The sequence below is a fragment of the Gorilla gorilla genome, chromosome 7, assembly GCF_029281585.2.
Source record: "Gorilla gorilla gorilla isolate KB3781 chromosome 7, NHGRI_mGorGor1-v2.1_pri, whole genome shotgun sequence".
NCBI lineage: Eukaryota > Metazoa > Chordata > Mammalia > Primates > Hominidae > Gorilla > Gorilla gorilla.
This window is the reverse complement of record NC_073231.2, coordinates 123,192,355-123,219,887: the sequence shown is the minus strand read 5'-3', so window position 1 is coordinate 123,219,887 and position 27,533 is coordinate 123,192,355. Positions and strand designations below refer to the sequence as shown.

The 27,533-nt window shown below is 38.5% G+C and overlaps 1 long non-coding RNA gene across 3 annotated transcripts in view; it reads left to right on the top strand.

Annotated features, from left to right (window-relative positions):
• Positions 1-27,533, top strand: part of LOC109027881 (uncharacterized) — a 249,111-nt gene that overhangs the window by 174,348 nt on the left and 47,230 nt on the right. For all 3 annotated transcript variants that reach the window (XR_010135031.1, XR_008667676.2, XR_002006963.3), the window contains exons 4-5: positions 19,680-19,812; positions 23,491-23,549. This is a non-coding gene — a long non-coding RNA (uncharacterized lncRNA). The remainder of the gene's footprint in view (positions 1-19,679; positions 19,813-23,490; positions 23,550-27,533) is intronic.

Below are 27,533 nucleotides of genomic sequence, written 5' to 3'. Positions count from 1 at the left end.
TTAACCTTTCTACTAGAGTTAAAGGTGAGCCACTCACCACCATTACAGTAATAGGGTAAATGGATACTTATCTTTACCAGCAAGTTTTATTATTTCATATGTTTTATATTACTAATTAGGATTCTTTCATTTCAGCTTAAAAAGCTCCCTTCATTATTTCTTATCAAAAAAAGGTCTAGTGGTGATGGTGATGAACTTCCTCAATTTTTATTTGTCTGAGAAATTCTTTATTTCTCCTTCAATTCTGAAAGACAGCTTTACCAGGTAAATTATTCTTATTAGTGTTTTTCTTTCCTTCAGCTCTTTGAACATATTATCTCACTTTCTCCTAACCTGTAAGGTTTTGCTAAAAAAAAAAAAAAAAAAAAAAAATCTGCTGAAAATCTTATGAGGGTTTTGTTGCTTACAACGCTACTTTCAAAAATTCTGTTTGATTTTTGACAATTTGATTATAATGTGTCTCACTGAAGTCCTTTTTGGGTTGAAACTCTTTGGAAATTTTTGTGCTTCACATATCTGGATGTCCATCTCTCTCCCCAGCTTTGAGATGTTTTCAGCCTTTATTTCTTTAAACAAGCTTTTTGTTTCTTTCTCCATTCTTCTTGTGGGATACTCCTAATTTTATATCATTTCTCTGAATGATGCTTGTAGTTAGTGCTTGTAATTTTATCTTTCCTCAGCATCCATTTTAAAATATGTATAATTTTCTCACATCAGAAGCAGGGCTCAGCCAGCCTTGACACAGTTTCTAATACTATACCCCACTCAAATGGTTCCAGGTAGTAGCTAGAGATAAATATTAGAGGCATCTTTCTTGCCTCACAGGCTGATCTCCCTACTTTCCTGCTGCCTCCTTTAATTCAGACATTTTCCGATGAACTTAAAGGGACCACTTCTCGGTTACAGCATGACCTCCTGGAACTAGTGCCTGTTTGCTTTTAATTGAAGCTCCCTGGGGGAAACCTGTTTCTATAACACCCTGGACTCAATAAATGCATTGACTCATGGGTCCCTTCTCTCTTTCTGCTTGTGCTCCATGGCCTCTGTGTTTGTGTGGGCTTCAGGGGTGCTGTGTATCCTCCAGGATCTGTAAATACTAAAAACTCTTAAAATTTCACATTGTGGTTGTGTCATTGAAGTTGTTCCCACAGTCCAACCCAAACCCCTGTTGGTGAGGCTGCCCCAAAGAGACCCATGCAGGTGAATCCCCTGCTGGTGCTCTTTTGTCTGAACCTCAGCTGCTGAGAAGAGAAGTTACCAGCTAAGCTGATAGAGTTTCATTTAAAACAGCTTCTCACACATCCTGTAGGCTTTCCTCATTCCTTTTTAATCTTTTTTTCTCCTCTTACTGGATAATTTCAAGTGATCCATCTTTGAGTTCACAGACTCTTTGGTTTTGCTTGATCAAATCTGCTGTTGACACGCTACTGCATTTTCAATTTTTTTCATTGCGTATTTCAGCTCCAGAGTTTCTATTTTTTAAAAAAATGTTTATCCCTTTGTGCAACTTCTTGTTTTGTTCATGTATTATTTGCCTGACTTCATTGAGTTGTCTAAGCTCTCTTTTAGCTTACTGAGCTTCTTTGAGACAATTGTTTTGAATTCTTTATCAGGCAATTTATTGATGCCTATTTCTTTGGGATTGGTTACTAGAATAATTGTGTTTTTCATTGATGTCATGTTTAGTTGATTTTTCATGTTTTTAGAAAATCTTGAATTGCTGCATTTGAAGACACAATCAACTTCTCCAGTTCTTACTGACTAGCTTCAGGGGATAAACACCTCACCTGTCAGCCTGAATAGGAATTCTGAGTGCCTCTTAGGCCTTTTCTCTGGATGTGTGCACTCTACACTTTGTGTTCCCTCTTGGGGAGTAATTGTGATTGCACACCTTCTCTTGATGCTGGAAACCAAGCTGGGTTCTGGGAGCTCCCGTTTGTTTTTCCTAGGCTGGTGTCCTACAATCCTTGTTTGTGTGCTTTCTCACAATCCTGCGGAGTTGGGCCAGCTGTCTGCATCTGCTCATGAGCCATCTGCAGAGGCTCATACCTGTCATTCACAGAGGCAAATGTGAGGTGGGGTAAGAGGGATTTGGCGAGGTGTGTCAAATGTCACGGGTGCTTTTGGTTCAGTTACAGTGGTCCATAGGCAAGGCATTCCAAGTGATTCATGGATGGACTTCCTGATGAAATCCACAAAGTAGTTAGTAGGATTCATGGTCCCTTGTTGTTTTCTGAACTCTGGCTGCTTTGAGTCCCCTCTCACTTTCCTGATCCCAGCCCCTTTCAACCACTCGACTGTGCCAGTCACCAATATTCCGGGTGGGATGAGAAAGACATGGGTCTCATCAGCAGCATCCCACATGGCTGAGGGAGCCAGATGCTCACTTACTACACTCTCACTTTTCCTTGTAGGAGAAATCACAGGCCCAGGGTGTCGTCTTGGCACTGAGCTTTGCCACCTTGTGGGAGGGCTGATATATGTAAAGTGAAGCTACTCCTCTTACTTTCTCCAATATGTCAGATTTTTTGCTCCAGTGATGTGCTCAAACTTCCCTGCTGGATTCTTGTGCCCCCACAAAGGTACTCTCATCCATGGATGGTTGTCAGCATCCATGCTTCTACGTGGAGATAATGACGGAGAACTCCTATTTCACTATCTTGCTGGTGTCACTTCCTATAGCACTGTTTTCAGTGTGTGGTCATAATAGCATCTCTGCTAAATGCCCTGGGTGTTCAGTGAGGTCTCCCAGCTCTTGTTGGTCAAAACTCAGAATTTCTTAACCTCGTATAAGCCAGATTTGTTGTTTTGCTTATAACCCCCTAATAGTTCTTTCCATCATTATTGTCTTCATCGAAAACCCTGAAACCCTGGTCTCATAGAGTTTCAGCCTATGCATGTGCATCTTAATATTTAGATAAATATCTACAGTTTTACAGAGCTATTTTCCTCTGTTACTTATTTCTGGTATTTACCCTAAAAATTTCAGGTACCTTAGTTTTTCCAAACTTGATCTCTGTTATATAAGTTCAGTGAGACTATCACTGCTTGAATTAACTCTCCCCGCTCCAGAGTCCTTTATATTATTCAGCTGGAAAGTTGGAAAGAATCTAGAGCTTACCGCTTTTGTTTTCCTTTATTGGGAATTACACTCCTTTGCTGTTCTTTACCTAGTGACTGGATTTCTTTCAAATAAATTTCATCCAGTTTTCTAGCTATTGATGTGAAATGGGTATTACAGTATCAAGTTTTCATTATGACCGGAAAAAAGAGTAGTTGTTGAACAAAGAATCTGAAGTTCTCATTCCGTGATCTTCCAAGAGTTTCCCTTAAGCTTATCCAAAGTTTTCTGTGGGGTATACTCATATTTTCTTGATTTTTTTCTTCACGTATCTCCACTCCTAAGGTACATCTTGGTCTGCATTACTGTTATTTCTTTCATCCATTCTCCAAAAAAATCAGCAAGGCAATGTATTTTGTGTGGCAGTATATTACTAAAAATTGGTAATATATTGTCAGTTTAAGTAACATTACACTATATCAGATGACAAGTAGGGACATAAAATAGAAGACTTGACATCAACAGCCTTAAAGATACTGGAGTATTCCTGACAGGGAATTTTTTACTATACTTCTGTCCTACAGAGGCCCAAGTGTGAGCCATCCTTTGGGATTCATTCATTCTCCTTTTCTTATCCCTTTTCCTATTTCCATTCTTTATCCAATTGCATAATCCCCAATCCCTCTTCCTTAAGCTATCAACCCCAAATTAAGAATTCTTGGCAGGGCGCAGTGGCTCATGCCTCTAATCCCAGCACTTTGGGAGGCCGAGGTGGGTAGATCACCTGAGGTCAGGAGTTCAAGACCAGTCTGGCCAACATGGCGAAACCCCATCTCTACTAAAAATACAAAAATTAGCCAGGCATGGTGGTGGGTACCTATAATCCCAGCTACTCAGGAGGCTGAGGCAGGAGAATCACTTGAACCTGGGAGGCAGAGGTTGCAGTGAGCCAGGATCACACTACTGCACTCCAGCCTGGATGACAGAGTGAGATGCCATCTCAAAAAAAAAAAAAAAAAAAAAGAATTTTTATAACTTGATTAAGCAGATCAACTTAGATTTTTCTCCTCAGTCTTAGCCTTCTAGAATGGTGGTTTTTAAATTCTGGCTGCTCATTAGAATCACCAAAAGAAACTTATATAAATTCTACTTCCTGGGCCTTTACTAAACCCAACAAGGTCAGAATTTCCTGGTGAAACTGGGCACCTCTATTTCTATTTTTTAAAATTTCCCACTAATTTTAATATGCACCCAACTGGGAACTGCTTCTGGAAATTCGGCCCATGGCGCTTGCTTTTCTCAGCTGGAAAGATCCTATCAGGTATTTTTATTAACAAAAAGAACATTACTCTAACTTTCCAGCCTAGAGAGCACAAGGATTCAGCACAAGTTTTGATATTATGATTTTTTTCACGCTCTCTTTGTCTCAGATTATATATTTAAGTTTATCCTTGCAGTGTTCTCAAAATGAGAGAGAGGGATTAGGAAAATTTATTTCTTTCCAGAGCTAAGATTATTAAGTCATGGTTTTCTTATCCTTATAATCTTCATATCTTTTAATATTTGATACACTTAAAAATTTAAACAGATTGAGTTTTAATAACTCAAATTTTGACAGTTTTTGGTCATACCTAATTGATGTTATTGTCTCGTGGTGAAATTTTCTGAAGTTGACTAATCCTCAGATATTTTAATGTAATTCATAAGTTGACAAATAATAATTGTGTATATTTATGGCATTCGATATGATGTTTTGATCTATGTACACAATGTAGAAAAATTTAATCAAGCTAATTAACATATTCATCACCTCACAACTTGTCATTTTTTTGTGTGGTGAGAATGTTAAAAATCTATTACCAATTTGAAATATACAATACATTATAATTAACTGTGGTCACTATGAAGTGCAATAGATCACTAAAACTTATTCTGTGATCTAACTGACATTTCATAATCTTTGATCAACATCTTCCCTTCCTCAGTCCCTCCTCCTTCCTCCTAGCCTCCGGTAACCACCTTTCTATTCTCTGTTCATATGAGATCAACTTTTTTAAGATTCCACGTATAAGTGAGATCATACAGAATTTGTCTTTTGGTGTCTGGTTCATTTCACTTAGCACAATATCCTCCAGTTCTATCCATATCAACATGAGTGACAGAATTTCCTTCTTTTTTAAAGGCTATATAGTATTTCATTGTATATATGCCACCTTTTCTTTATCCATTTACCTATTGATGGGCCAGTTGGTTGATTCTATATCTTGACTATTGTTAACAATGCTGCAATGAACATGGGAGTGCAGATATCTCTTTAACATACCAATTTCATTTCTTTTGAATATATACTCAGAAGTGGGATCATTGGATCATATGATAGTTCTATATTTAGGTTTTTGAGGAACCTCCACACTATTTTCCAAAATGGCTCTGCTAATTTACATTTTTACATTTCCCCAATAAATTCTTCAATCATTAGAGAGAAGCTAGGGGACCACCCATGCTTACAAGAGAAAGGAGGCATTCCCTATGCCTTCATCCATGGCTTGCTTCAGCATTACCTTCAGACTAGAGTACTCCCCTTACAAAGAAGGTGTAAAAGTTCTACTTGCTTGAATAGGAAAACAGGTACTCCCTGTTCCTCCTTCCCCAGCTTGCTCTGGTGATAATTCCAGCCCTGAAATCTCTTTAGCAAAAGAGATTGAAGGCCTCTGCCTGCAAGAATAGAAGGGATGGCACTCTTTGCACCCCCATCCTTGGCTTTCTCTTGAGATAAACTCCTATAATCTCTCATTAGAAGGAGGCTGGGGGATCTCTCCTTGCCTGAAAGGAAATTAGGTGCTTTCTATGACTTCCTCCCTGGCTTGCTTTAGGGATATATCCAGACAGAAGCCTTCCGCTAGGAGGGTGTGAGGCTTCTGCTTGCTCAAACAAGAGAGAAGGCACTCCCTGTGCCTTCTTCCCTGGCATACTGCAGCAATAAATCCAAATCTGTAGACATTCCCTAGAAGTAGTTTCCACATGCATTGTGTACCCCCAACTTTTACAGTCTTCACCTGAGGAAATGATTCTTAAATTACCTAACTCCAGTTGATGGGGCTCTGTCCTCTTGAGTCTGCTAGACCACATAGAATAAAAAAGTGATATTTAAACTTGCAAACTTTTATCAGCTGTCTCTTCAGGTTTAAGTTGAGCAGTCTGAAAAAGAGTGCAGGCATCTGCCTCACACCCTCTTCTTGGTGTAGGGTAGAATGATTGGGAGATAAACTCTGGCTCTCATCTTCTCGCCAAGAAAAGAAGTAACTGGAACACATATCTATCACCCCAACCTCCTTAGCTATACCCCAAGGGACTGGCTTCTGTCCCATCTCTCTCGAGGCGATAACATAACTCAATACTTTCTAATTTCTTGGGAGGCAGTAAGAACAAACACAGGAGATTGGACAAGGACAACGAATTTAGAGGCACCTAGAATCTTTTGCTGAGCTGATTTGAGAGAAACATCTTCTGTACAAGACCAGTCTAACAAAAGTGGGAGAGGTGTTTTTTTATCTTATGTGAAGAAGCCAACAGAATGAAAGAAAATGAAGAAATGGAAATATGTTCCATGTAAAAGAACAAGATAAATATTTAGAAGCTGACTTTAATGCAATAGAGATACGTGATTTACCTGACAGGAAATCCAAAAGGATAGTCATAGATATATTTGCTGAGGTAAGGAAAGCAATGTCTGAACAAACTGAGAATTTCAACAAAGAAATAGAAAATATATAAAAGTACTAAACATAAATCACAGAGCTGAATAATACAATAATTGAACTCAAAAATTCAATAGAGGGATTCGACAGCAGACTAGATTAAGCAGGAGAAAAATTTAGCTAACTTGAAAATAGGTCACAGAAATCATCCAATCTGAGAAACAAAAAGATAAAATGAAAAAGTAAAAGCGGCCTAAAGTATTTATGATAAACCATTAAATTTCCACCAGAAGAGGAGAGACAAAGAGATGGAAAATGTATTCAAAGAAATAATGGCAGACAATTTTTCAATTCTGAAGAAAATAGAAATCTGGATTCAGGGAATCTCAATGGACACCTAGTAAGGATAAATTTAAACAGACTCACACCAAAACACATTAAAATCAAACTGTCAAAAGTTAAAAACAAAAAGAGAATATTGAAAGTTGCATGGGAAAAGCAACTTATTCGATACAAGTTATATACAGAATCATGTTACATAAAAGTTACATATAAAAATCAGAGTTTCTAACAGAAAATCTGCATGTCAGAGGGAATGGGATAATATACTCATAAAGCTGAAAGAAAAAAAAATTCTGCCAACCAAGAATACAATACCTAACAGTCCTATGCTTTAAAAATCAAGGGGAGATAAAACCTTACTCAGACACACTAAAGTTGAGGGAATCTATTACCACTATACTTGCCTTACAAGAAATACTAAAAGTAGTCCTTCAAGCTGAGGGACAAGGTCACTTAAAAGTAAACATATAGCCAAAGTGAAAACACTCCTATACTGTAGTGGTGATGTGAACATCAATTATATCGCTAGTATAAAGATTAAAAGACAAAATTATTAAAAACAACTATAGCTACAGTAATTTGTTAAGGGACACAAACTATAAAATATACAAAATATGTCATCAAAAACAAATTGTGAGGAGGGGAGTGTAAAAGTGTATAATTTGTGCAAGTGATCAAGGTTAGATTGTTGTCAGTTCAGATTAACCCTTGGTCTTATCCAAAATCATAGAGGGAGTATCCATATCTCTGTTTTAATTACCTATTTTTGCTATGGTCAGAACATGTCCCCAAAAATTTATATGTTGAAACATAATGATAGTATTAAGAGATAGGACCTTTGTGAGGTAATTATGTCATGATATAGTTGTAATCATGATAGTATTAAGAGATAGGGCCTTTTTGAGGTAATTATATCATGAGGGTGTGGCTCTCAAAGATGGGATTAGGGACATTTTAAAGGAGTTGAGGGAGTAGATTCACTGTCTTCCACTCTCTTGCCATGTGAGAACACAACGTTCATCCCCTTTTGTTCTTTCCATCCCTTTTCCAAGTGATGACACCTAGGTGGCCCACCTACAAGAAACAGTCCTTCACCACACACTGAATCTCCTGACACATTGATCTTGGACTTCCCAGCCTCCAGAAGTGTGAGGAATAAATTTGTATTCTTTATGAATTACCCAGTCTCCACCATTTTGTTACAGCAGCACAAGCAGACTAAGACACAGTTCTTGGCCATATTCTTGGGGTCTTTTTTTCTCTTTTGAGGATGGGGTATGAAATTCTTGGGGTATGAATTCTAAACTTTGACCCTTAACTTTCTTTATCTAGATGTCTTATTTCATTTCTAAGAGAAGAAACTGTCCAGGTATCTGTCTTGTCAAATTTTTGCACTATTTTAAAGGCCCCTTGGAGAAATGGTCAGTGTTGGCAACAGTAGATAAAACATTCCTAGGATTTATACCAAAGAATGCACAATTTCTTCATTTCATCTATGAGGAGAGACTACTTGGAGCCTGGAATTAAGCCCTAGTTCATTTACTATTTCATCATCAGATTAAGGGAGATGTTGTTAATTGTTGTTAATATTCATCTTAAATTGGGAGGCCCTTATTGTATCAATTGACAGTAATACTTAGCTTCAGGCCGGGCACAGTGGCTCATGCCTGTAATCCCAGCACTTTGGGAGGCCAAGGCCAGCAGATCATGAGGTCAAGAAATCAAGACCATCCTGGCCAACATGGTGAAACCCTGTCTCTACTAAATATATATATATACACACACAAAAATTAGCTGGGCGTGGTGGTATGCACCTGTAGTCCCAGCTACTCGGGGGGCTGAGGCAGGAGAATCTCTTGAACCCAGGAGGCAGAGGTTGCAGTGAGCCGAGATCGCGCCGCTGCACCGCAGCCTGGTGACAGAGCAAGACCCTGTCTCAAAAAAAAAAAAGAAAAGAAAACTGAACTGCAAAGAAGTTAAATGACTTTGCTTATGGTCTTTCATTTGGATATTTGTAAGTCACTGGATCTCTTAGCTCCCGGGTAATATTCTTTCCACTATAAAATTGTGATATTTATTTAACAGATTAAAAAAAAACTTGACTATGGCATAATTGTTTTTAAATTTTGGCAGCATATGTATGTGCACCCACATGCACACAAGGACGTGTATGTTTCCTTAGAACATTTTGCATATATTTTCAGGGAGTTCTAGGACCTTAACACCCATTTGTGGACCCCTCATTAAGAACTTCTGTTGTAGATGTAGGCTCACTGCAGGACAATATCAAATATTTTAGCACTGACTTTCTTCAAATACTGGTAGAAAGGGTTTTTTTTTTATTTTTTATTTTTTCCCCCAATATTGTCACCTTAGGGTCCAGGCAAATTTTCCACCCAATGAGGCAAAAATATTTTTGTTTGCTGTCTTAACTTCAACCAATTTCTTAAAAATAATCCAGCCTAGAAAAATCAGCCAGCCAAATGCTGTCAAGAAAATTCCTGACTTAAATCAAATACAGCATTGCAGACTTTTTTTTTACACCTTTGCTAGCTCATTTGTAGTAATACTTTTTTTTTTTTTTTAAATAAAAGGGTTTTCTAGTCTGTGTTCTTAAATACCATGTTTATCAGGAAACTTTTCCCCAAGAACAGCAGCCAATGAGTCCCTCCACTGAAGACTAGAATAATAGTATAGCATTAATAGATGTTGCTTGGAAGTGAATTTGAGCATTTATTATATTTCATGAAACATATTAAACACTATCAATGTGCCAAAGAGGCCGAATCTCACTGATAAATAAGATGCTGGTAAAGAGTGCTTTGGGGATACTGAGGATGGAACAACTAACAAGATTCCCTCCTTAGCACTTCCAGAGTGAAACAAAGCAAAGAGGAACAATTTCCCTGACCTTAGCACTTCTGAGGTCCTGTGAGTTTGCAGCGACAGATGGTCAGTGAATCAGGGAAGGCAGCAAGAACAAGGGTAGTAGCTCTATTAGTCGGTATTACAGGTGTCTGAATCTTATATATAAAGCACACCTGTTCAAGAGAACGTGGCTTCCCTGACCCCATTTTTCTTCATAGTTATCGTCAGGCTAATGGTTGGTTCTTCCCATTTCATTCCTTATTTAAGGAAGCCTTTCATGTTCCTTTTCTAGCAAATGTCACCCTGGGAATGCACAGCCTTGAGGGTGATTGCCTCCTTAAACTCTGGCCCTAGTTACCTCATTTGCCTTACCTAGTCCTAGGCCCAGCCTAGAGTTAAAGGGCTAGAAAGGAAAAGAAAGAAGGGAGGGCTTGCTGTCTGCTACCCTATAGCAAAGGTTTCCAAAGGACAGTTGTGTGTTCACTGAAGAGAGGACTGTCTCCCTTGTTTCTCCTACAATGCTTGGGCACTCCCACCACAAGAAGACCTGTAAAGACGCTGAGGTGAAAGACAGCAGAAATTTGATTGATGCTGGTCTCACACTTGATCTTGGCTGTCATTGATTTGAAGCAGCATCTCCAGAACACTTCTCTCCCATTTGATATGAAGATTTAGGTTTGCAACAAGCACTGAAATATTTTTTCCTTCTATTTCCTTCTTAAGACCTTCTTCTCCTGTGAATCTCAATCCAGTGAGGGAAGGCATTTTTGCCCAGGCCACTATACCTGATCAATTTCCAGAGGAATATGCTGTCCTCATTCACACAGAGGGGATGGAAACACTGCTGCTACCATCTTCCAAAGGAATTTACAGTTAAAGAAAGCAGTGCTTAGCCCAGAGTTGGGAAAGCTTACTGTACATACTATCATCATTACTATAACTCATTACTCATGCCTTGTTTTGATTTTGCAAAGCACTTTATTTGTGTACTCTCATCTTATCCTCAAAATAGAACCTGATAAAAATTTTATTTATCCCAATTGTACAAATGACAAAAGTAAGGCAGAGAGAGTTAAAGCAGCTTGCCCAAGGACACACAGTAAGCAATAGTGAAGGAAGACCCTGAGCAAAATGTTCCGAGCTAAAACTCGTTCTCTTTCCACCATTGAGTACTACCTCCTGCGCCATCAGGAAAGAGCATTTCTAGCATAAACTTTCCAGGTTTACTTTATCTCCCACAAATGGGAGATGTAAGTTGATTACAACAACATTTATAGGGTTATTTTGTGCCTGGTATAATGATAGGTGCTTTTGATGGTTAATTTTCTACGTCACCTTGGCTGGACTAAGTGATGCCCACCTGACTAGTAAGACATTATTTCTGGGTGTGTCTGTGAGGGTGTTGCTGGAAGAGATTAGCATTTCAATCAGGAGACTAAGTAAAAAAGATCCACCCTCACCAAGGTGGGTGGGCATCATCCAATCTGTTAAAGACCCAAATAGAACAAAAATGCTGATGAAGGATAAATTCACTCTCTCTGCTTGAGCTGAGACATTCATCTTCTTCTTGACCTTGGATGTTGGTGCTCCTGGTTTTCAGACTTTTGGACTCAGAGTGGGACTTACACTGGCACGTCAATTCTCAGGCCCTCAGACTGGCACTATATAATACCACTGGTTTTACTGGTTCTCCAGCTTGCAGATGGCAGATTGTGGGACTTCTCAGCCTCATCACTGCATGAGCCAATACCTATAATAATTCTCCTCTTATATATATTTATAAATATCTAAATGCTATTGGTTCTGTTTCTCCAGAGAACCCTAATAGAGTGCTAAAGATAAACTGAAGAGTAAGATTATCTTCCTTGATCTCAGGGAATTTTTAGAAGAACAAGTGGCTACTTCTTTTTAGGTTCCATGAATTTGTTTATTTATGTAACATTTCATCCTGTGTGGGATTTTGCTGTTGACGCTGGACTCACCTTTGCCATCCAGCTTCATGTGTCTTGAGTCCAGGGACCATCTCCTATAACCCTTATGCCCAGCATAGTGATGAAGCAAGGCAGGTGCTCACAAATATGCATGAGTTGGTTGATCAACTAAAGGACAACAACAATGACACGTGTTTGTGTATGTGACAGTAGGGAAGTCTTGCTTTTGGGACTTTTAACATACTAAGCAGTTTCTCTAACTCCATTTCCCTAATTCCCTAATGCAAATGAAGACTTGCTTGGTTCCCACAGGAGACACTGAGGCACTTTCCACTGCAGATCTGTGGCTTAAAATGCAGCTTGTTTATGCTGATCCTGGGCAGATAACGGAACATGGCTTCCTTCTCTCTTGTTCTAGCGCATCCTCATAGTGCCCAGATTCTCCATTGTACCAGCTCCCTCTCTGACATCAACTTCAGTTTCAATCTTATCTACTTACTCCGATTCCTCATGTTTTATACATCCTTTTCGGGCACTGAAGACTTATCAAGCACCTCTTGAAACCTTAAATAAAGAAGGCCTACCCCAGGAGTACCATGTCACATCTTCAAAGAATTCTAACAAAGGAAGACTGTGAAGGGTAGGAAGGCCAGGCCATGGCAACTGTTCTTCCCTTTGATCCTCTAAAATACATTGTAAGTGTGAGTGTGACTGCTCAGAATCTTTCCCTCGAAACCCCTCACTATTTTTGTAATGTTATGCCAGTTACTTTGCAGCCTAAGATGTGTTTTTGTGTTTGGGGCTGTTTTGGGGAAGTAGGTGGCAGGCTGGAGGGACTTGGTGGGGGAGGACAGGGAGGAGGGATGTGTGAAGAAAGAGGCTAGACAGAGCGTGGCAAGCCCACCACGACCCTCAAATCCTTTTTCCACTACCCCACAGGAGGTGAAAATATCAAAGAAAATTCTTCCGTTCCTACAGAGCTGATGTCTGACAGCTTCTAGAACCTCTAACCTTTGTTTCAGGTATTATTGGCACATTCTTTAATTTGTCCTCAGGGAAGTGGGTAATTAAAGGTTATGAGATTTGGGCAATTATCCAGCCTCTTCCTTCCTAGTGGCAGACAGCAAATATTAAAACGCTGCTCCGTATTTGCCTCTCTGCCATCAGCAGCCTTGTTCCCTTTCACACGGATCGTATCCTTTCATGCCACACTTAATTGGGAATAAAAAAGGCCTTTCATGCTCTTGTTCACCTCTCCAGGATTTTTTTCACCTCCGTTTTTGTTTCCTGGGGGGAGCGTGTGAACGAATTCAGCCTTATACCGTTTCAGCCCTTGCTCCCCGCTCAGTACCAGCTGGCGTTGTTCTACCATTTGGCCCTATAAATATTTTGCATTCAAGGAGCTGTATGTGCAAGCAAGCTTGTTCTAAATTCTTTTGCTTTTGTTTCAAGAAAGTGAAAACCAGCCTCCGTGCTCAGCCTTAGCATTTTATGCCAAATGAGTGGAGAAAACACACATTTAATCAGCTCTCATATGTCCTGCTGCACCTCCGCAGTGAGGCTCCCTTTCCCACGTTCTCTAGGGGACCACCCTTTGCCACCTAATCACCTGCAAACTCATAAGCTGTTTGTTAACATGGGGCGATGCGTTACTTTTGTTGCAGAGGGTGATTCCCCCTCACCCATTCCCAGTGGGTTCTCTCCAGTCGATCAGCAGATGAATGAGAGAAAGTGTCTCTTCTAATTTACTGGGTTAATTTTTCTTTATCAGTAGTCATTGTTTATTAAGCCGAATGTTGACAGGCACTTTGCGTCTCTCTACTCTTCTCAACTACTATACTAGGTAGGGATATTTCGTCTCTAGGTTTTGCAGATGAGGAAATGGAAACTCAGAGGTCAAATAACTTACCCGGGATCACATAGTCAGTGGTTGAGCTGAAAGTCCAATGCAAATTTACCTGAATCCAAAGTGTATGCTCTGTCAACTGTACGATGACAGAGACAGGAGCAGCTGACATTTCCAGTAATGACCCAAAGGGGATATTTCTCCTTATTAAGCATAGCAGGGTTGAAATTTACTCTTCATGGCTCAGATGTGCAAGAACTGTAACTTTTCCTTTTAAATAACAGGTTTCATCTTGCTTCAAAATTCTCATTCCTGATGATTGTGTGTGTGTGTGTGTGTGTGTGTGTGTGTGTGTGTGTGTGTTTGGAGATTGAGACATAGGAAAGATGTTTAATAAAAGTAACTTAGTCTCTCTCTTAGCTTAATATACTCTCTCTCTTAATATACACATATACCATATATGTGTATCTATGTGTATATGTGTACATAATGTATATGTGTATACACATATACATACATACATAAATTTAGTGGTGTGCTGGTCAGTGCTTCACAATCAGCTTTTGGGGACAGGGAACTCCTAGTTTGTAGCATTTTTCAATTTCTACAGCGTAAATAGTCTCACTTTGGTCAATTTCAATTTACCAGCATGATTATACTGAATGTGCAACTGGGAGGAGATCACACAATTGGCTTTCACTAGCAAAGCGAGCCAGCCCATGATCCCACTCTCCCTCTCAGGAGCATAAGATTCAACTGACAGGTGGGCCAGTGGCTCTTTAGGGACACCAACCTAGGGTGCCAGGAATCAAAATGGATGGGACTTGTCAGGAATCTCTCAGGAGAGGGAGAGGTAGAAAATGTGTGCTGTCTAGGGTAAGTCTATAGCTATGCAACATGCAGTCATTTCTATAATTTCTTTTCCACACATGAAACATATATAGAGATTATATATATTCAATCTAAGGTTGAACGTCCCTAACAGAACTGTTTCACTCTTTCAGGGGCTTCTTCTGCTGCTGCTTCCACCCATCACCTGGGTACGCGTAAATCAGCAAAGAAGCACCGTGGGCTCCAGGGCTGGGACTTCCTCTAGCTCATCTGTGGCTCCAATGAGAAGTCCCAAGTCCTCTTTTGATTCCCAGCATCTAGATTGGTGTCCCTAAGAAGCCACTGGCCCACCTGTCTGTTGGATGCTATGCTGGCATCCATTGCTGGTAGCCAGGCATTCTGCCATCAGCTCCAGCTACAAGGCCCTTAACCTGTGCAGCCTTATTTCCCTGGCCTTTTGGTCCATCAGTCCAGCTGATGTTCTCTTTACCCAGTGCTACTGTGGGCTGTAATCTTTTGAGGCACGCTCAGGCTTTCCCTAAAAGCTTGCTACTCTGGGTAAAGTCAGCATGGCACCTTTCTGTGTTTTAAGTTTTTCTGAAATGCCTTTAAAATCCCCCACGTTCGGGGAAATGGAACACAAGCTACACACTATCCTCTATTCTTTGCCTGTTTCCTGACCGAGCCTTTGAGTCTTGAGGGTGGCAACTGTGTTTTCTTTATCTTTATAACTGAAAATCTAAGAACAGTGTCAGAACACATAAGCATTTGTCAAATGAATGTGCCAAACAGTAAGAGAATGCTGGAGTAATTCTGAACAATGTCTCGCAAATTGTAAGAATTTGGACAAAACCATCAATTCATATTAAGATAAAAAAAAAAAAAGGAGAGTAAGCATCTCAGAGTCAGCTCAATATAGAACAAGAGAAAAAAAATCGGATTTTGGACCTACTGTACTGTGTGGTTCCCTTCAGGTGCCAGCCACTCACAAATTGCCTCCTGTGACCCTGCCTGGGACCTATTCTTTAATCTCCGAGGTCCATTGCAGCAGACATAAGAAAAAGGAAATGCTTACTGCCTTGTTAGGGAATGGATTAGGAAATTTCATGCACTTTATCAGAACCAGCAGAGATAAGTAGGTTGCAGGATAGTCTTTCAACACTTTTAAAAACACACCCAACAAGACCCCAGCACAACTGAATAGAAAGCTGATCTTACCATAGCATACATTTGCATTATCAATCCATTGGTGAAAATACTTTTGCAGCAAATTAAACCAAATGCTTCCTCCAAATACACAAGGTTTCAAGTATCACTTTGTTTACATGTGTGCGTGTGTGTGTATGTGTGAGTGTGCACGTTCAAGCAGTTTTGCACAACTTGGACTTAAGCTTACGAGAAAAATCTCAGACTGGGTTTGAGAGAGCCTGTCTTTCTTCCCAGCTGTCGGCAGGGGGCGCTCACGCTTCATGCACAGCTGGGTCCTGTCTGCTTGCTGGAGACACAGACAGATGAAGAAGGCTGAGGTGCCTCAAGAAAGGAGAGGAGATGCAGATTTGGGCGTGGGAGGGAGATTAAACAAAACTAAACAAAAACACATATTTCTTTCAAATGTCATCACTTTGGCCAACTGTCTTTTGAAAGATAGAAAATGTGGGCTGTCTAGAGTAAGTTCATAACTGCAACATGGGTTCCTTTCTATCATTTGTTTTCCACACATGAGAAAGCCTTTTTTCCGGGGAAGGTGCGTTTTTTTTGCTGGAGTTACACGATTTTCTGAACTGTGTGTTTGAGAAACTAGTATCCTTGTGACATTTACCAGTGATGTTCTAAGTATTGGCCTGGTAACTTTAACCGCATGTGCTAAAGAGGGTGCCAGACAGCTAAGAAAGCAGCATCAACATTGACTTTGATGAAGACGGAGGCTTTGATGAAGACGGAGGCTTTGCCTGTGAGCAGTTTCAGGAGAGAGGGGTCAGACGGAGGCCTTCATCAGGCCCTGCCATGGGAAACGGAGCACAGCGTGCTACTATTGATGTTTCTGGAAGAGTAGTCATGCATGTGCACATATGTTCACGTGTGCATCTCTGCATCTCTGCACATGTATGAGAATGTGTATTTGTGTGCGTACTGAGTGTGTGTGCTCTGAATCAGTGATTGAAGTCAGCTACAAATCCACAGCAGAAATTCTGTCAATCGCTTCAGCCCTATAAGAAAAAACAAGCAAAACATCACAAGCATGGAGATATTTTTTAAGAGAAAAAGCATCTTTTTTTTTATCATTTTTGATACAGTAAAACAAAAAGAACGAAAGCTTTTTAAAAGTGGCTTGCAGTATTGTTATTTAAGTACTGATAGTTTCTGTTGCCATGCATTAAAGGATTGATACCTAAATATTGACTAAAGTTTAGGATGAAGTTGCTCCTAATTCAGGTATTTTATTTTACTTACGTCTGCAGCTTCCTTTAAAAGCAGAGTTTGCTGACTTAATATATCTTTGGCCACACACACACACACGAAAGGATGGTGGTAGAAGGGGATGTGAGGGAACACTCCTTGTGTTACTACCAAGGTTTTCGCCTACTGTGTGTCCATGCTCCCTGGGGCCCTGCCTGGTGCAGTATGGTAACAGTTGGAGAGTAGTGCCATCTTGTGGCCACACTGGAAATTAAGTCTAGAAATTAACAGGTAGTGGACAAAATCCCCAATATTTGAAGTGTCTGGTCTGGGATTTCCAAGTAGTTGGGCAGAATCAATTGAGTTAGAATCCCCAAGGCTCTTTTATGCAGGGATGGGGTAGGGGGATCAGATCCCTCTCACTAATACCTGAGGCTAACTTTTCACTTATGCAGAGTAGTTTAAGTTTTTTGTTTGTTTAAAGACAGGGTCTCACTTTGTTGCCCAGGCAAGAGTGCAGTGGCATGATCATAGCTCACTGTAGCCTCCAACTCCTGGCATCAAGTTATCCTCCCACCTCAGCCTCCTAAGTAGCTGGGGCTACAGGTGAGTGCCACTTTGCACAGCTAAGTTTCTAATTTTTTATAGAGACAGGGTCTCACTATGTTGTCCAGGCTTTTCTTGAACTCCTGGCCTCAAGTAGTCCCCTTACCTTGTCATTAGGCTTTTAAAAGTCACCTTCCTTCCACTTAGTGTGAGTGAGCTTAAAATCCAGTCCTGACAGAGTTTCTGATAAAAGGAGGAGATTGCTGGGAAATAGGGGAAGAAGAATCAACATATTTGAACTGGGATAGAGACATGAAAGTAGACCAGGAAAACAGAGCACCTCATTTTTGCCTGGTTAATTTTCTAGAAATGAACCTAACAAGAAATCTTTGAAATGCTACATTCGCAGATGCTGTAGGAGGAGCTGTTGCTTCATGGTCAAATTTACTTGGCCTATTTGTGAATTTTCTTCTTTTTTAAAATCAGAAAACAGAATTGTCGAATTTTTCTTTGTTAGATGCCCTGCAACTGAAAGATTTGTAAACCAATAATGTAGTTGTTCTTAATAGGTTGTATTTTCCAGATCTGTTTATCTAGTTCAAAAATATTTGTCATCTCAATGTACAGTAGCTTTTTGGGATGAGTTACTGTCTCATGGAAGCAAGTAATATTTAGAAATCTTTGGAGAGAACACTTTTTTGTGGAAAAGGTTAATAACATTTTTCTGGTTTGTTCTATATTTCTAGTGAATGATTTTGAAGCTATGTGTCTTATTTTTGAACAGTAAACAATATTTTTTAAATAATCGCAAGTAACATGAGATAAGTCAGAGCCTTTATCTTCATTTAACATATGTTCATATGGAAAATGGATGCGCATATGTCATCTTGGATCAAGTGGTAGAGTGTCTAGGGTCACTCAGAATCAGATGAAATACATTCGGATCTCAGCTTAGCTACTTACTAGCTACATAAATATGGACAAATTGTAAAATAATATGAATCATGGTTTGTAAAACTGGAGCAGTATTACCAACCACAGAGGGCTTTTTGATAATCTGGAGATAACATGGGTAAAACATTTAGCACCTTTTTATTATAAGAAGGAAACAGACAAATTCCTGGATCCAGATTCCAGACAAATATTGATCACCTTTCTGGTTCCTAACACAACTTCAGTCCAGTCTGACCTTAGAGGAACCTCAGGTATTTTAAATTCCTTGTGGAAATCATCACAGAAGACAAATGACATTCGCAGTTTGGCTAAGTTATAGAGAATACCTTTGCTTTAACTACAGACGGTAGGAATTTGAACCAATAAAATATCTCTACTACAAGGATATAGCAATGCCTGAGAAACAAGGGCAGCAGGAGTAAAATTTAATGGCGACTTTTCCCCTGGATTCCTTAAAGAGCAGATGTTTGTTTTGTTAAAATTGGCTTGAGTGTGCTATAATTTTGACTTGAAAACAAATCTCTAATCACGGTCGAGTGTTTGTTTCTTCATTTTCCAAACTACCACTTTTCCTATCCCCAGCTCTGCTTCAATATATTCCCAGAAACTTTTTAAGAAGTTAAACCCCAGATGAGCATGCATGTTGGAGAGATGCTTACAAGCAACCTATAAGCTGCTCCAATAATCTTAGCAGCAGCCGAGGCAGCTGCTGTCAGCCCGATGTGGTCTCAGTGTTTCAATAACCACACACGATAGGGCCACACACGTTCAGCTAGTTTTATTTTCACTTCCCTTTGAAACTGGAATGGTATTGAACATCTGACAAATGGAAAGGGATTAAACTGACAGTGGGCTGATGTTAATTTCAAGCTTCAGAAATGACATTGTAACCAATAAAAATGTCTTTAATCTGTTAAAGATGGGAAATGCTTGCCTGTTTCTGATAAAAAGAACAAAGTTATAATTTGTGTTACAATTTATGGAATCTGGGGTGTGTGTGTGTGTGTGTGTGTGTGCGCCTGTGCACCAATGTGGGCCTGTGTATATGCTGTGGGTAAGAATGGCAGGTGTGGATTAAATAGCTTTCAAAGATTTCTTGCAAGCTTTTTTATGATGTCAGGGGGCAGAATATTAATATTTTCTCTGTTTCATGGATGGGGAAACTGAAGCTCAGAGAGTTTAAGGACTTGTCTCTGTTCTTACAGATATTAGAAACAAGATGTGAAGAAATTAAGAGATGTCCAAGTTCGAAGGAGCCAGCTGTTAGTTCAGGCAAAGTCTTATCTAGAGTGAATCGTCATCGTATGCTCTGGGTTCTGAATTAAACCTGAAATGCAGGTAGGTATCCAATAATTATTTGCTGAATGTATAAAGGGAAAGTTTATGACTGTCTAGACAGAGTTCACCCTTCCCAGGATAATGACTTAACTTCATAGCTCTAACCTTACTAACTTTTCTGTTCACTCACAGGGTCTTAGTGACCTCCCATCGGTCTTGATCTCTGTGAACATTTGGCATTGTTAGGTAATGTTTGCTTCCTTTTAAAACTCTCCCACTAGAGAACCCTTGTACTAACACTCATACTTCTTCCTCTCTGTTTCTTTTCTTTATTTTTTCAGTATTTTATTTCCTTCTATTTCGTAAATGTGTGTCTTTTCTAAAAATTTGAACCCAGCCAATTTCCCCTTTCTCTCTTGAGGAGAAATTTCATGGTCATTCTGGAGGCTAAGGGAAAAATGGGTCTTGTGGTCATATAACTAGGAAAATACTCTATATGACCTGTTCGTTGTAAAAACGTATCATATCCAGCAGCAAATCAAAGGCTGATGCGGATCAGTTTTTCTTTGTAAGACTAGCGTTTTCTAAATTTATTAACCTATAAGACTGTGTTAGTTAAGGCAATACCGTCTGCTATTATAAAGAACCCCAAATGTCATCACTTAACACAATAAAAATTCTTTCTCATGCAGCAATCTGATGAGGTCCCCCCTAGTCTAGGAGATCTTATGATCTGCTCTCCTTCATGTGGTGACTCACAGACCCAGGCTCTTTCGGTCTTATTGCCCTGCCCTCCTGTAGGTCCTTGGTCTCTCCCTTCATTGGGCAGATGATGAAAAAAAAAAAAAAGAGTGGAGGATAATGAGGAGTTTTTTTAGAAAGCATGTGGAAAGCACTTATCATGCCTGCCCACATTCCATGGGTTATTTGGCCACACCTAACTGTAAGGAAGGTTTGGAAATGCAGTCTAACTTAGGAGGAAATGAAAATTGGCTTGGATGAACATAGCAATCACTGACTTTTATTGCCACATTCTTTCTCCAAGAAACAGAACTGACTTACTTTCTACCAAGGTAAACACTTTAGGTCCCATCCATTCAATGCACAACATGACCAGGATCTATAGGTGATGTACAGTCCTTCTGCTGTGTACAGATGTGGTTCCTTTTGGCCCAGCAACCTGTAAAACTAGAGATGAGTTACTCTACATACTTCTGCTCCAAAACACTTAGATATAAAATAATGAAGACTGTATAGGATAGCTACAATTTAAAATTCCCTGGCGCTCCTGGCTCCACCCTTTACAAATTTCTTCTTTATTCATACTTGAAGCTGGTGTTCCTGCCCGTGCTAGTTTGGATCTACCATGACAGTTTTAAAGCCTAGCAAATAATCACAAGATTATTAGACTTGGCTTGGGATTCTTCTGCAATAAAAGATTCTTCAAAACTTGGCAGTTTCTAATCTAAATATTTCCATTTACTTTTATATATCAATAATCACAGTCAAATTTTTTTTTCTATATACAATTGTTAGTCCTGCCTTATTTCTCCTTTACCCCAATGCCTTTCTGTCTTTCCCATGCTTTCTTATTTTCTCTCATCTTAATGGAAACTGCTTGTTAGCTACCCAAAACATGAGATTTGGTGAGGAAGTAACTCTTTTAACTGGTCTTTGTCTCCGAGGGAGTTATTAGCTGAGAGTCATATTGAGCTTTTTATGCTTAAGACCTTTTTCAATTTGGAATCTTACTATAGGGAATCCAGAAACAGTTAGCCTTTCCAACTCTATAAAACACTTGATCTCTATATTTTCACTATCCCCTGTAAATCTACTTTAAAATAGCTGATTATTTTTAATTAATAATTAATTTGTTTACTTTGCATACCATGAAATTCATCCTTTTAGAGTGTACATTTCAGTGGTTTTTAGTATATTCACAGAGCTTTACAATGTACAACCCTATGACTATCTAATTCTGCAATATTTTACTTACCTCCAAATGAAACCTGATGTCCATTGGCCGTTAATCCTCAATCCTTCTCCTCCTACCACTCCCTAGAAATTACTAATCTACTTTCTTTTTTTTGGGATTTGCCTATTTTGAACATTTCACATAAGTGGAATCATATAATATCTGGCCTTTTGTGTCTGGCTTCTTCCAGTTAGCATAACATTTTCAAGGTTCATCTGTGTTGGAGCGTTTACCAATATACAAGTTTTGCACTTCTTTTGTTACATTTACTCTTAAGCATTTTATCCTTTTTACATATATTAGAAATAGAATTGTTTTTTCTTTATTCATTCTACCAATCTCTGCTTTTGGATTAGAGTATTTAATCAACTTACACTTAATGTATTACTGAAGTGATATGATTTATGTCTGTCATTTTGCTATTTGTTCTATGTGTCTTATTTTTTCCCTCTATTCTTCCATTACTAACTTATGTTAAATAAATAATTTTCTTTTAATTTCACTGTTGTGTACTATTTAACTTAATTCCATTGTTGCACCATTTAATGCCAATGTTATTTCTTTTATTATGTATTTTGGGTTATTTTCTTAGTGGTTTTCTTGTGGATTACACTTAATAATTTAATTTATAACATTCTAATTTGGATTAATACCATGCTGATTTCAACAGTATGCAAAATCTTTCCTCCGTGATAGCTCTGTCCCCCTTTCTGCCTTTGTGTTGTTAGTCACAAAAACTACATTTTTATATATTGTATAATTACTGCTTTTATGTAGTTGTCTTTTAATTCAAACAAAAGGAAGAGTTAAAAACACAAAAAATACACTATACTGTTTTTACATTTACCTATATAATTACCTTTTCTGCCAGCTTGCAGATGGCAGATTGTGGGGCTTCTCAGTCTCCATAATCATGTGAATCAATTCCTATAATAAATCTCTCTCTCTCTTTCTCTCTCTCTATATATATATTATATAAAATATATATAAAATATATATATATCCTTATGTTTTATGTTTCTCTAGAGAATTCTGATTAGTACATTAGATAATATTCTATTACACAGATATGTTACAATTTGATTATCCATTCAAATGAATGGTATTCCCCCCTTTTTTTCTATTACAAATGAAGCTGCTGTGAACATTTTGTTTTCTTAACGTTGATTGAAATTATCATTTTTTCTTTCTTAGTTTGTTAATATGGTGAAATACATTGAATTATTTTTCAAATGTTGAACCAAACTTACATTAGTATATCTTTTTACTTCCTTTCAACCTATTTGCATCATTTTATTTACAGTGTGACTTATAGGTAGCATATTGTTGGATCTTGACTTTTTATTCAATCTGACCATCTCTGCCCTATAATTGGCAGATTTTAATGATTTACATTTAATGTGATTATTGGTTAAATTTATAACATTTTGCTATGAGTTTCATATTTTTCTAATCTGTTTTTTGGTCCGTTATTCCTCTTTTTGCCTTCTGTTAGAATAATTGAGTATTTTTTATGATCTTATCTTCTCTTTTCTTGGCTTACTAGGTGAACAGTTTTGTTCTTATAATGGTTGCTTTAGGGTTTATTCAATACAACTTGTCTGTGTTCCATTAATATTATGCAACTTTCTATATAGTAAAAGAAACTTAAAACAGTTTATTTCAATTTTCCCTTTTTAAATAGACCTTTGTGCTGTATTTGATAGGCATTTTACTTCTACATATTCTATAGCCCATGATTTCTTTTTCTACTTTTATTTTAGGTCCAGGGGGTAAATTGTGTGTCACTGAGACTTCGTGTGCAAATGATCCCATCACCAAGGTAGTGATCATAGTACCTAGTATGAAGCTTTCCAACCCATGTCCCTTTCTCACCTCCCCTCTCAAGCAGTCTCCAGTTCTATTGTTCTCATCTTTGCATACTTGTGTATTCAATATGTAATGCCCTGGCTGGGCGCCGTGGCTCACGCCTGTAATCCCAGCACTGTGGGAGGCTGAGGCGGGTGGATCACCTGAGGTTAGGAGTTCAAGATCAGCCTGGGCAACATGGAGAAACCCTGCCTCTACTAAAAATACAAAAATTAGCTGGGTGTGGTGGCACATGCCTATAATCCCAGTGACTCAGGAAGCTGAGGCAGGAGAATAGCTTGAATCCAGGAGGCAGAGGTTGCAGTGAGCTGAGATCATGCCACTGCACTCCAGCCTGGGTGACAGAGCAAGACTCTGTTTCAAAATATAGATATACTTTGTTTCAAAATATATCTGTTTATATATATATATATAGCACCCAGTTATAAGTGAGAACATGCAGTATTTGGTTTTCTGGTCCCACATTAGTGCACTTAGGATAATGGCCTCCAGCTACATCCATGTTGTTGTAAAGGACATGAGTTCATTCCTGTGTTAAATGGCTGTATAGTATTTCATGGTGTATATGTACCACATTTTCTTTATCCAGTCCACCATTGGGCATCTTGGTTGGTTCTATGTCTTTGCTATTATGAATAGTGCTGTTTTCAACATATAAATGCAAGTGTCTTTTTAGTAGAATGATTTATTTCTCTTTGTAATCCACAATTTATTATTATTTTTATTTAAGTAGTAAGTTATAAAATTAAAAAGAATGTTTTATCTTTACCTATGTTTTTAATATATGCTAGTTTTCTTCATCTTTGTGTAAATCCAGACTTTCATCTGATATCACTTTTCTTCCCCTTAAGGGACTTCCTTTAACATCTCATATATTTGAGGTTTATTGATACTGAACCCTTTCTGCTTTCATACGTCTCACAAAGTCTTTATTTCACCATTAGTTTTGAAAGATATTTTCACTGTTGATATGGTTTGTCTGTGTCCCCATCCAAATCTCATCTTGAATTGTAACTCCCACAATACCCATGTGTCATGGGAGGAACCCATCTGATGGTTTTAAAAATGGACGTTTCCCTGTACAAGCTCTTTGTCTGCTGCCATCCATGTAAGACATGACTTGCTCCTCCTTGCCTTCCACCATGATTGTGAGGTCTTCCCAGCCACATGGAACTGTAAGTCCATTAAACCTCTTTATTTTGTAACCTGCCCAGTCTTGGGTATGTCTTTATCAGCAGCATGAAAATGGACTAATACAACTGGAAATAGAGCTCTAAGTCAAAACTCTTGGAGGTCTGTAAAAATATTGCCTCACTACTGTCAGGTTTACATTTTTTCCAACAAGAAGTCTATAGTTATTTTTTTCTGTTTTTTTGTTCATTTGTTTTGTTTTTCTTTTTGAAATGTGTGTATTCTCTCTGTTTTTAAGGCTCCCATTGATGATTGGTTTTAATCATTTTCTTAGGATGTACCTTGGAGTAGTTTTATTGTGCTCAGAGTGTACTGGGCTTCCTGCATCTCTGGGTTTATAGTTTTCATCCAATTTAGAAGAAAAATTGGCGTTTCTTCCAATACTTTTTGCAGTAATCACTCCCATGTCAGAGATTTCAATTATGTACATATTAGGCATCTTAAAGCTGTCCACAGTTCACATTGCTTTACTATATTTTTAAAGTCATTTTTGTCTATTTAATTTTGAGCAGTTTCTTTTTACTTTTATTTTAGGTTTAAGAGTACAAGTGAAGGTTTGTTACAGAGGTAAACACATGTCATGGACGTTTTTTGCACATACTGTTTCATCACCAATGTAGTAAGCCCAGTATGTACCAGTAGCCCATTACTCATGTAGTAAGCCTAGTTATCTTCCTGCTCTTCTCCCTCCTTCTACCCTCCCCACTCAGGTAGACCCCAGTGTCTGTTTTTTCCTTCTTTGTGTCCATGTGTTCTTATCATTTAGGTCCCACTTAGAAGTGAAAACATGTGGTATTTGGTTTTCCGTTCCTGAGTTAGTTTGCTATGGATAACAGCCTCCAGCTCCACCTATGTTCCTGCAAAAGACATGATCTCATTCTTTTTTATGGCTGCATAGTATCCCATAGTGTATATCAGCACATTTTCTTTATTCAATCTGTCATTGATGGGCTTTTAGGTTGATCCCATGTCTTTGCTATTGTGAGCAGTGCTGCAGTGAACATTCACATGCAGTTTTAATTGTGCATTTATTAACATTTTTCCTGCATTGTTTATCTGCTATTAATCTCATTCTTCATTTCAGACATTTTATTTTTCATCTCTAGAAGTTTACATTGGGCCTTTTTATACCTCCCATGTCTCTGTTTAATATCCTCATATTCTACCTTTCTGATTATCTGCAATATAGTTGTAATAGATATTTCAATGTTTTCTGCTATTTTTAGCATGTTTCAAGAATCTGTTTTACTGATTGATTTTTCTTCTCATGACAGGTCATATTTTCCTGCTTCTTTGCCTGCTTGGTAATTTTTATTGGCTGCCTGACATTGTAAAAGTTACCTTGTTTGCTAGTTTTGTGTACCTTTAAATATTCTTGATCTTTGTTCTGGGGCACAATTAAGTTACATGGAAATTATTGATCCTTTCAAGGCTTGATTTTAAGGTGGGATCAGAAGACTTTAGTCAAAGGCTAATTCTGCCCCAGTGCTCAGGCGATACTTAGAGTACTCTACCTGATGCTCCCTTGTATTACAATGTTCATTCAACTTTAGCAGGTAGAAGCATAAACTCTTCCAGGCTCTGTGGGAATCTCAGGGGTTGTTCCTTTGAATCCTTGCTGTTGATTCCTTTTCTAGTCCTAGTTACTTTCCTCACATATATGCACTGAGTAGTATTCAATCGAAGTCTCCAAAGGAACTCTCTGCAAATCCCCAGAGCTCTCTATCTGTGCAGGCCTCTCTTATCTGTGAAGCAATTTCATGCCTGGTTGTTGTCTCTGTAAGTTAAAGCCACCTTGGAATGTACAAGTTCTCAACTTTCTCTGGTCACCTCAGGGAGACTGCCAGGCACTGTTTGGATTTCCCTTTCCTGCAAAACAATGTAAAAACTCTCTCCAGCTAGTAAATTGGAAAACATAAGCCCTCCTCTCATCTGTTTCTGTTGTCTCATTCTCTGGCATAGCCTCTTTCCAAATGTCTGAAAACCATTATTTCATATATTTTGCTTGTTTGCTTAGTTTTATTAAGGTAACAAGGTAAATCATTTCCCTTATACTTGATCATGGCCTAAAATAAAAGCTATGAAGTGCTTTATGGATACTAATATTCTAAGGAACATAATATATTGAAAATATCGCTCTAAGTCTGTCCCATAGGGAGGTAGTGCATCTCAGAATACTATTTATACCTAACACACACTTGCAAATTGAGGTAAATATTTGGGAACCAGCTTATTCATTCGAATGTCTACACTGTCTGAGAGGTTCTATTCCATTTGAACTCTCAATACATGCTGTAATGGCTCATGTTTTTGTTCACATTTTGCAGCATGAAATCACCCTTGCTCAGCTTGAATCGGGCTGATTGCCAACCCATTGCTTGGACCACTGCCTGGTTTGATTTGGCTGTAAATATAACTAATATAATGGTTTCACACATGGTTATTTCAGCCATCGTAATATAAGCAGTTACAATCTGCTGCTGGCTAAGTATTTCGATTGCCACTATTCACCATAAAATGTCAGTGTGGTTGTGATTTATAGCGATGACCTTAGTAGGCATAATTGAATTTTTCTGGCATTGTGGAGCTGGAGCACATCTGCAAATCACAGCTGGCAATGTATCTGGTTAATCTAGGCATAAATACAGCTGGGCCAGTGAATTAGCATTCAAAAAGAAAAAAAAATCCAAAACAAATGAAAGATAACTAGAACCAAGAGCTGATATAGAAATTCCAGTTTATTAAC